Raw genomic sequence first — 11,391 nt, 5'->3', positions numbered from 1 at the left:
GAACCCTTGGCATAAATGAATTTTCAGACTATTTTAAGGCAATTTACTATTTTTATTCCTGAGCACTTATTTGGACATCTTTTTTCTTCTTACCCACGTAGGAATGTTTATCTCTATCACAAAGTTCCTGTTTTAGTTTCGTGCTTATACAGCTTTCTTCTCACCCCGAGCTTAGAATCAAATTCCTTAGTTTTACATTGTTTAAAATAAGCCTTTCTCCTGTCCTCCTGTCTCTTGGCTAGTGTTTTCCCATAAAAGATGAAAATGTACTATAAATGAAGGGAAAACCCAAATTTAAATATCCTACTCTATTATTTGAAAGGGATAATTCCTCCCTTTTTTTCCTTTAGTGCAAGCATCTGAAAGGATGTGGTCTTCAGGGCTGGAAAGCCAGAATGGTTTTATTTGAAAAATTGGGCCCCCCTCAGTTTGTGTTACTAAGCACTGTGCTTGTGGTGTTTGTAGCTCCTTCCCTTGTGGATAACCTGACCCCCCCCCTCCCGACCATGCTTAATAATTTTACTCTGCTGTTCCCTTCTTTGATGTCTGATGGTGACAACGTAGCAGCAGGAACCACCATAGTGGATTAAATGACTTGTTTATTAAATAATTCTATAAATATTTAGTGAGCATCTTCTACATGCCAAGAACTGTTTTATGTCCTAGGGATTTTACAGTCACAAGTCAAATGCTACAGCTCACACAGCACTTACATTCTAATGATATTGGACAGAAAAACAATTATATATCTTAATATTTGTCTATCTGAATAAGCGAATATATAAATCAATGAATAGATAATTCTGGATTATGGTTATAAAAATAAAGGAAATGAAAATGTGTTAGAGTTGTTTGGGTTGAGAGGGAAATGCTTTATTGTGGTCATGATTCTGGGAGAGGACTTTTGAAGGGCTACTGTAATTGTGAGAACAACTAGCTACATGAGGAACATTCTAAGGCATAGAGAATACCACATGCAAATGCAGTAAGATGACAATTACTTGGAATGTTGAGAATCAGAAGATGAAATGAGCCAGGTGGAGATGACACCCAATGAGGTCTCAGAGGTAGAAGAGGATCATGTGCATATATGTGACTTTGTAGATTGTGGAAAGGATGTGAGGATTTTGTTCTAAGTATGATGGTACAGAGCAGGAATTCTCAAACTTTGTGCACATCAGAATCACCTAGGTGACTTGCAAAAGCATGCATTACTGGGTCCACCCCCAGAGTTTCTGACTCAGGACCTCTAGGGTAGAGCCTAAGAATTTGCATTTCTCACAGGTGGTGCTGACCGGCTGGTGTGCAGGCAACACCATGAGAACCGTCGCTATAATAGGTATCAATTATTTGTGCGGGCCTAGAATAGATTTCACCACAGTTTTGTAACTGAATTTGATTTTCTTGTGGGAAAAGTCCCTTTTCTACTCTTAGTCAAACCCAGGTATTCCATTACCTTGGTCACAGTGAAGACATTCAATGATGGACATATGATTTGGCAATCAGTTGAAACCCAGTCCAGAGACACTCTTACAACTATTTGGAAATAAAGTTCTCAAGCCATTGGATGAGAAGCAGGTAGGCAGGGGAAATCTTCTAGAGTTAAGCCAATGCAGAGGAGCACTGAGCTGAAAGATGGCAAGACACTGAGCTTTGATATTCTCAGCTGAGCTCCTGGATCCAGCCATGCCTAAATCAACTCTATCCCTGTACTTTTCAGTTACATGACTCATTTTCCCCTTTTATACTCCAGGCAATTTCTCTTTGGTTTCTAAAACTTACAATCCAAAAGTAAATACAAATAAAAAGCTATTATAGATATACCAGTTATTTTATTTAGATGTATGTTAGTTCATCACAGAGAACCAGATGGGAGAGTTTAGATGGCTCAGTACTACTCTGAATATCTATGACATAAATAACCTTTGTACAAGTCAAACTTGAGCTACTTCAAAATTGAAAGGATAAAAAATACAGTACAAAAAACACAGGAGCACACACAAAAAATATAGGACTTGGTGGCACGACAGCCCTGCCAGCAGCACTGTCATCCCCGTATTTCCATAATCTGACCCTAAATAAAATTTATAATTTTATGGAAATCTTATCATCATCATAAGTCAATGCGTGCTTTTTGATTTTTTATATTTTCTATTATTTTATTTATTTTTTTTTACCGCTGGCCCCTTTCAGCTATGATTTTCATTATAATTATATATGGCAGCTTCCCATTCAGTTTTTTTCTAAATGTGATCCCTTCAAATAGCCTTCCTTGGCTGTCCTATTTCAAGTAGCATCTCCATACTCAATCAAGTCCAACTCTGTCTAATCATTCTATTTCATTACTTTCTCTTTTTTTTTAAAGATTTTATTTATTTATTTGAGGGAGAGAGAACGAGAGAGAGCATGAGAGGGGAGAGGGTCAGGGGGAGAAGCAGACTCCCCGCTGAGCAGGGAGCCCGATGTGGGACTTGATCCCAGGACTCCAGGATCATGACCTGAGCTGAAGGCAGCCGCTTAACCAACTGAGCCACCCAGGCGCCCCATATTTCATTACTTTCTGATAATTTAACATTTTCTCAAATTATCTTGTTTATTTGCTCATTATCCATCCCTTATAATACAACATAAGCTACATAAAAGCCGTGGTATCTCGTCTTATTTATCGGTAGGTCTCTGTCAACCAATTGATGAATGAATTAGTTACACATTTTGTAGAATGGAAAAAATAATGAACTAGTTGTACAGTTTTGCTTTTCCTTAAATAGCCTTTAAAAACAATAGACTATGTTTTTTTTTTCATTTTGGAAAACAGGTTTATTAGTGAAATTATTACACATATTAATATCTAGAATGCTATTTTCTTTTTTTAAAATTCAAAAAAGCATTTTTTATTATGTACTGTATGATGACTAACATAACATAATAGACTACTTTTTTTGAGCAGGTTTAGGTTCACAGCAAAACTGAGAGGAAGGTACACAGATTTCCCATATACTCCCCACCCCTACACATGCATAGCTTCCCCATTATCAATATCCTGCACCAGGTGGTACATATGTTACAATTAATGAACCTATATTGACACATCATTATCACCCAAAGTCCAAAACTGACATTAGGGTTTACTCGTGGTACTATACCTTCTGTGGGTTTGGACAAATGTATAATGACATATATTCATTATTATAATATCGTATAGAATATTTTCACTGCCCTGAAAGCCTTCCATGTTTCTCCTATTCTCTGTCCCCCACCCACCCCTGGCACACACTGATCTTTTTATTGTCTCCACAGTCTTGAGTGTTATGTAGGGGGGACCATACAGTATGTAGCCTTTTCATATTGGCTTCTTTCATTTAGGAATATGCATTTAAGTTTCCTCCGTGTCTTCTCATGATTTGATAGCTCATTTTTTTTAGTGCTGAATAATATTCCATTGTCTGGATGTACCACAGTTTATTTAAACATTCATCTACTGAAGGACATCTTTATTCAGTCAGGTGAGTGGGAAAATATGAGGACTGTCTGTAATTTTGTAATTACATGTAACCTTTATGATTTCAAGATGTTGCTAGTGGCCCATTGGCCATATGTGGATCAAAGTGTTTTTCTGCAGTGGTGAAGGATTTGTGCCAACCTGTCTATGCTTCCTCTCTTATTCAACCTCATGACCACTTCAGCCTTGGCTTGTGGGACAGGGTGTGGGCATTGGCAGACCTCAGACATTTTGGAAAGGAAGTTGTTTTTTGGGGGCAGTGGTAAATCTGTTTTTAGACATGTTATTTCTGAGGTGACAGCAGGCTACTGAGCATGCCGTCTACATGTATGGAATTGTATGTAGTTAGAAATACAGCACTGCAGATAGAGAGATCATAGTTGATCCTAAATATTTCAGAGTCATAAGAATGAACATCTTAAAGAAAAAGTGTAGATGAACACGAAATATAGGTTGGTGGGCATTTTTGAGGAGAATAAAAGGCAGATGGGATTATATGTGGGGAAGTTCACTGAGGGGCAATCTTAAAAGTTATTGGTAATCTTCTCTTCCATAATCTGAGTGGTGTGTTTTCTATTATTTTCAAAAATCATATATTTAAGTTAATAAAACATTAAAAAAAGAATAAATATGAATTGTCTTTCTAAAAACATGTGCAATACCAAAGAGTGAATTTTTAATACTTCAGATGTCTTTTTTAATTTCATAAAATGTGGTTGCTTGAGGCACTTAGTTGAGAGAATTCAAGTGAGTACAATATTTTTCCTTAGTTTCCAGCTATTTCAGGAACACTATTTTAGTTATGAATGAACTGATGATGATATTTTTCTCAATTCTGTTTACTCGTGTGTAAATAAACAGAACTCTTTGAGCTTCCTTTCTCTTCATACTAATGCCTACTCCTCTACAATAGATGATTTCCAAATCCCACAGCATAAAGAATGGAAGAATCTGTCCTCAAATTAGAGTCTATATTAATGAATGCACGATTTAAAGCATGACATACGTATCAGTTCCTATTGCCACAATAATGCTACATAGCAAATTACCTCAAAACTTACTGGCTTAAAATATAAGCATATTTATATCATAGTTTGTAGCTTGGCTGGGGGATTCTTGAAGTATTGGATGGAACTGTTCTTATGCTTGCAGTGCGCTATGGATGAGCTAGGGGGCTCTGCTGATCTTAGCTAGGTTCTCTCCTATGTCTGGGATACACCTGCTGTCAGCTTGTCTAGAAGGAACCCCACTGGAAACACTGGGACAATTCTGCTGTGCCTTGCATGTCTTGTACTCTAGCAGGCTAATCTGAGCATTTTCTCATGGCAAAGGTAGAAGACGAATGTAGAAGAGATGTTCAAGGACTTTTCTGGAATTCTAGTATATTTTTACAGTCTCTGTTGATGCCGTGTTTGCTAAGTTTGCCAAAGCAAGAATCAGGAGATAGAGCAGAACACTCTGTCCAGAGTGGGAGGACACTATACATTACAGGACAAAGGGCGTGGATTCAGGAGAGGGTGAAAAGTGGAGCTATTGATGCAATGCATATACCACCACATGGCCTTGCCCATCTCTTCCCCATGCCCTCCTGTATCCTCTCCCTGCCTATTGAGGTCCTACATCTTAGCTTTCCTCTGAGGCTTAGGTCATGTGTCCCTGACTCTGTAAGTGATCATTCTAACCTTCTTTCCCATCCAAGACCTTAAGGTGCTTACGGTTAGTTTCCATCATTTCTTTTTTATCTACATTCTTGAATGTTACTTCATAAAGACTATGTCCAATCAGACAATGAGGGACTGGTACATTAACTCCTCCCTGGAGTTCTGGTATCTTAACATTTATTTTTGTTGGTAATTGGATATAACCCATCAATCCCTCCCTTCCTTTGATTACCTTTTTTCCTTCCTCCCTCCCTCCCTTGTTTACTTCCTTCTTTCGTCTTTTTTTTCTTTTCCTTTCTTAATTTTTAAAAATTTTTCTCTAGATACAAGGATTTTAACTTACTGAGGATAAAGAGGCTCAAAACTCTTTTCATCACAGTTAATTAGATTTCTGACTCACTCTCCTTAGCTAGTATTTCTCCAGGCATATTACTTGTGCATACCCCCCAAAACAGGTGTCAAAACACATTAAAGGCACAGCCTCCTAAAACATCAAAGACTTGTGTTCTTTATTTTTTTAAGTGCCACCACAAAGCTACAAACCTGTCTAAATTAGTCATGTGAAGTGTATTACTGTCAAGATGTAGTTAATTCAGGTGCTGCCCTCAGTATTGAGCTTATTATCTCATTTATATATATGTAAAATTCTGCTTTAATCCAAATTCTGAATCTGAATAATTTATGCAGAGACCAAAGTTATGGCAGGCTAGCAAATAATTTCAGGACCTTTACAGAGATGCCAGGTAAAAGCAAAGAGCTGGAAAGTAGAAGAGAAACAATACAAGTCTTGTTAGGTGGACTGTTCAAGAGTCAGGCACATTAGATATCAGAACCATGAGAGATGATGGACTCTAAAAAATAATTGAGGGTTCTGGAGGGGAAGGGGGTGGGGAGATAGGTTGGCCTGGTGATGGGTGTTAGGGAGGGCATATTCTGCATGGAGCACTGGGTGTTATGTGCAAACAATGAATCATGGAACACTACATCAGAAACTAATGATGTAATGTATGGTGATTAACATAACATAAAAAAATACAAATAAATAAATAAATAAATAATAAAGTAAAAAAAAGAAGTCTTCAGCTTCTCAGTGGACGGTTCAAAGAGAAACTCCAGGGGTCTAGACATTCCACCATGGAGATGACCTTAGCCTAAGCCACCAGCAACAAAGATTTGAAAAAAAGACTAAAAGCAAAATCCATATTCGCTTTATCACAATTGAGCTGTGTGTTGGAATGGGAAGGGTAACTCTAAAACACACTTTTGGGGGTGCCTGGGTGGCTCATTTGGTTAAGCGTCTGCCTTAGGCCTCAAGTCATGATCCCGGAGTCCCAAATCGAGCCCTAAGTCAGGCTCCCTGCTCAGCAGGGAGTCTACTTCTCCCTCTCCTGCCCTCCCCAGCTCCTTCTCTCTCTCGCACACACTCTCTCTCTTTCTCTCTCAAATAAATAAATAAAATCTTAAAAAAAGATTAAAACACACTTTTGAACCTGAGATCAATTGGGCAAGAAATGTAATAAGGCATTATTATCCTCATTATACCTTTGGAGAAACTTAACGTATAACAAACAAAGAAGTTGAATGCCTTGTCCAACCAAGTTCACACAACTAGCAGGTGCAAGAGAATCTGAACTATCTGGCTTTAGAATCACTTTCCTTTGCTTCCTCAACAGATGGCTGAAAGCATAATCTTGTCCTATATGTAAAACATCCCCAGATTTACTGAAAAAGGATTTCCCCACAGCAAAAGTGAGTCCCCCAGAGAGTAAATACAGAGAGCTTTCCTTGGTTTTTAAATATTTTGTAATCCAGGTTAATTAGGTATCTCATTACAACCTGTTACTATTTCTTGAGACAAGCAGGAAAAACAAAATGAAGGTGATGAGCTTGGGGGGAAATGGGGTCCATTTTTAAGCAGGCCCTCTTTTTAAAGAATCTTCTCCTTTACTCTTTCTTCTCCCACTTAAAACCAACTGTGACATTTAACTTAGTGCCTTATGATAGAGGATCTCCTTTCCTTCTTTTTTTTTTTCCTTTTGATTTCTCCTTTTTCTTGAATAAACTGCTCCGTGAGCTATTTTCCCCCTCTCCCTCTACGTCCTAATACACCCGGGATGTTCTCTCACACGAAATCAGCCAGGTTGGTCTGTCTGCTCATGCTTCCACTGTTCCCATAAGAAAAGAGAGGAAGGGGGCTCAACGCCTGGAGTGTGTGAAAATGGGAGTAAGGTGAAGGCAGAGTGTGGCAGGTATTGTCCTGAGGGCATGAATGGATAATCACTCCTGTCACGGCAAATAGACTCTGTCACAAGGAATTCCGTGGTTTTCCAGAGGAAATGAGCTTTCCCTGCAGGCTGCCAAGCCCAAATGAGCTCCTTACAGCACCTGCAGATCTGAGCATCAAGCAATTATTCCACTATCTTGCCTAAAAACAAAGACTGTGCTACCCTTTGACAACCTCTGACCTTTTCCAGCTAACATAAACTAATTATATTTGCAGCAGGAGGGGAGGAAGGCTCTCGTAGTCCTCCGTGGGAGTTGTCCTTCATGCTTTGTGCCATGTTGTCAGTTCTGGCTATCCAAAAACATGACCACCCTTCCATCAAGGGAGTTGCTGGGCGAAGCGCTTAAAGAGATACAGGGAGGCCCTTATCACAAATAAATCTCACTGCCCAGGATTTTGCAGTGTACCTGAGTGGCCCACACTGTCCATTTAGCAGTACAAGGGAGCCATTGTTAAGTGTCATTTAGCAGCAATTACAGCCTGGTCAAAACAGTGTTTTTGTTTTGTTTAGTTTTCGCACAACTTGTTAATGGGCCCATGATTAGGTGTAAGGAATAACCCAAGCCACCATGGGCACTGAAACGAGGTTAGAGGTTAATTGAGACTTTCTGTCTCAACAGCCTGAGATTTTGCAACCTTTTGCTGAAAGGACATTCATGAACAAAAAGGAGATAATATGAGACAATTAGTTGGAAAGCAGGAGGGTCAAAATTCCCAGATGAGAAAGGAAAACTGGCCAAGGGAATCAGGCCAGAGGGACCACCTGGACCACTTCAGATGCCAAGAGTATCTGTGGCCATTCATCTGGTGGATGAGGCGGAAAGTGGTGTGCCCGCCATTCATCACATCGCTCCTCTCTACCAGAGAAAATACAAGGTCAATGCTATAAACAGTAGGCACCCCACAGTAATTGAAATTCCAGAAACTGCCTCATTAGAAGCGCTCACAGGCAATCGGGTTTTTCTTTTCCTACTGATGGTATATTCAGGTCTTGAAATTGTGTGGCCGGCCTTCTTCATGGTGGCTAAAGCTGCAGGGGGGTTTTCTGGGAGAGTTTTTGAAGGACTGTGACTAAATAAACGAGTGCCTTCGCAGGTGAGAGGAAGTGGCCCATCAGGACTTCTCTGGCTTGCTTGCGGGGGCATGGCACACCCAAAGTCCACGTCTGCTCACTCCCTCTTCACTCTATCAACAGGGCCCCTCTTTCTCTATTCCTTCTATGTCGTAATCAACATTTTGTGTCTTAAGTTCAGCAGCAGCTGTTCTTTATCTAGAAAGCCAGGCCCTTGAAACTATTGTTGGAGGTCTCTGGGATTTAATATTTCTTCATTTTTCTTTTAAACCCCCTTCCTCCCCGCCCCCCCAACACAAACTTCGACACATCCAGCTGGCAGACCTCTCTGACTGGAAGTTGACTAAAAATTGCCAACTCATTTTCTTTCGTTCATTTTTTTTTTTTCTTTCCAGTGCAGCTGGTGCCAAAATGTGATGTTTTGTTTTGCTCCAGTCACTGAAGTTTTTGTTTTCTTTTATTTCAACCCCCTGCTGGCTTCCCAACTTGATGCTGAGTCATCTGGTGCAGGTGTTCTGAGCGGCTGGTATTTATGTCACTCGCAGATGGTTTGGGTAAATTACACGATGTTCCCGCAGCCCCGTCGAGGCTCTCTCGGCTCTCTTTGATCCAAGGGGCTTCCTGTGGCTCCCGCACATGTGCAGGACTTCAGGGCACTGGGTGAACTCTTGGATGGATTCTGTCCAAAGATGGTTAAGTTGCTCTGGGCCCCACAGACTGATGGGCTCCAACTCAGGCTAAGAGAAGTTGACTCGAACAGAGAACCCTGAAATCACAAGGCACCACAGCTTAACCTGCACAGGGAATTACATGCCCAGTGTTCAGTAGAACATGAGTAAGTTAATTCTACTGCTGCCTAAGGAAATTGGGCTAAAAGGGGCCCCGTTCTGTCTCTGAAGACGGGGGAGGGAAGTCACGTTGGAAAAATTAGTGTTCTAGTAGAACTGTTAAGTCTTAGAAATATACAGCTAGTGTTTTTTTCTTGCCCCTTGTCTAACCCCACTGTCTCTAACTTCTATTCCCATGTTCAGTGAAAAGACTGGCACATAAGAATCTGAAAATCTCCTTCATTTATACTTTAGACACAGAGCATCAGTGAGGAGCTTACGAATCCTTGCTCCCTTCCCTCTGAGAAAGGTGCCCTTTATCTTGAAGCAATACACTCCACTTGGAAAGGCTCCATGAATTACCTTTCTGTGAAGATTTGCAGCTTAGCAAGGGAAAGCTCTGGCCATTGCCAAAGACATGAAGTATTAACAGTATTTCAGAAGAATTTTCAGAAATAGGCATGCAGAGAAGAGTGCCTTCCCAGTACTGCAGAAATCTCATCACTGTAGGATACTACATTGATTCTCCCATTGACCAACCTTCTGAGGGCTATCTCAGAGTGACTTTCAGTGCTAAGACCGAAACAGTCCTGGACAAATGGTGACCACCTTAATGTGTGGGGAGCATTTCTCAGAAAACCTGTTAAAACACAGATTTCTGGGCCTCATCCCCAGAGATAATGATTCAGTTAGTCTGGAGTGGGGCCTGAGGGTTTGCATTTTGAACACGCACGAAGGTGATGGTAAAAGTGCCAGAGCGAGGATATATTTTGAGTTGCAAGCATCTAGAACATCCTTCGCTACTCTTTAGCAACTTCAGAAGAGGAGATTACAGGTATGAGAAGATCAAAGTGAAGAAGACAGATGCTGGAGCAATGCATAGACTATAGAAAGGCCTTATTTTTTTACAAAGTGACTTACCCTGAGCGTAGCAGGCAGTTGTTGCCATAAGAAACAACAGCCAATCTCAGTGGCATAGGACAATAAATATATTCTCACATTCCCAGAATGGCAGGCCCAGTGTGGTTCAGCAGATCTGGGCTCAGCTGGTTGGGGGGCGGCGGCGGGGGGGGGGGAGCTGTTTCACTCTGTAAGTTGGGTGCAGGTGTCTTCAGCATACCTCATTCTGGCCACCTGACCCATGTTTTTCTCAAGGTGGAGGTCACAAGTGGAAACATGTGATGTTTCTTTTTTTAAATTTTTAAATTTTTTATTTTTTAAAGATTTTATTTATTTGACAGAGAGAGACACAGTGAGAGAGGGAACACAAGCAGGGGGAGCAGGAGAGGGAGAAGCAGGCTCCCCACTGAGCAGGGAGCCTGATGTGGGGCTCGATCCCAGGACCCTGGGATCATGACCTGAGCCGAAGGCAGATGCTTAATGACTGAGCCACCCAGGCGCCCCTCAAATCAGTGTTTTACTTGGTAAACATATCTGAGACCATGCATCCCTGGCTGCTAAGCACCATGGCGGACAGGACTAGAAAGGTAATAGCTTTATTTTGAGCAGGGGGCAAAGACAAGGCAGCACTTTACAGCTACATTGTAACTAGATCCTGCATACATGTGATGTTTCTGAACACTCAGGCTCAGAACTGGCACAAGAGTACTTTCAGACACATTCCACTGGCAACGCCAGGCAAGCCCCAAATCGATGGAGTGGGGCAGTGCGTTCTCCCACTGAAATGGGTGACGGAGTAAATATTTGCTGAATAATAGTCTAACCTACAACAGTGACCTCAGAGTTTGGGAATGTCCAGCCTAGTAACTGAAATATAATTGCTACATAAGATACATAATATACAACCAACTTTCAGTTTCTCTTAGCAGAGAGAGAGAGAGAGTTCCCAGGTAGCTGAAGTAGTTACTAAATACTATAATACAGATCCCAGTTGCCCTCATTTTTAAAAGTAATCTCCTTGATATTTCACTGTATTTGATTACTTTGTAGCAAACCAAAGGGAATATAGAATATACAATGTTAACCCGGTTACAAGTTTGGTATAGGGACAAGGGTGCTATAATTTATTTTATTTTACTTTATTTTAT

The 11,391-nt window shown here is 40.6% G+C and overlaps 1 non-coding gene across 1 annotated transcript; it reads right to left on the bottom strand.

The window, feature by feature from the left end:
- Positions 1-10,773: 10,773 nt before the first annotated feature.
- On the bottom strand, positions 10,774-10,904 carry LOC118011637. Its single transcript, XR_004679514.1, has one exon. It is a non-coding gene; the product is annotated as a small nucleolar RNA SNORA63 (small nucleolar RNA).
- Between the last annotated feature and the right edge of the window lie 487 nt (positions 10,905-11,391).

The sequence above is a fragment of the Mirounga leonina genome, unplaced genomic scaffold, assembly GCF_011800145.1.
Source record: "Mirounga leonina isolate KUSES-001 unplaced genomic scaffold, KU_Mleo_1.0 Mir_150, whole genome shotgun sequence".
Classification (NCBI taxonomy): domain Eukaryota; kingdom Metazoa; phylum Chordata; class Mammalia; order Carnivora; family Phocidae; genus Mirounga; species Mirounga leonina.
The sequence above is the reverse complement of the archived record's forward strand: the minus strand, read 5'-3'. Positions and strand labels throughout refer to the sequence as shown.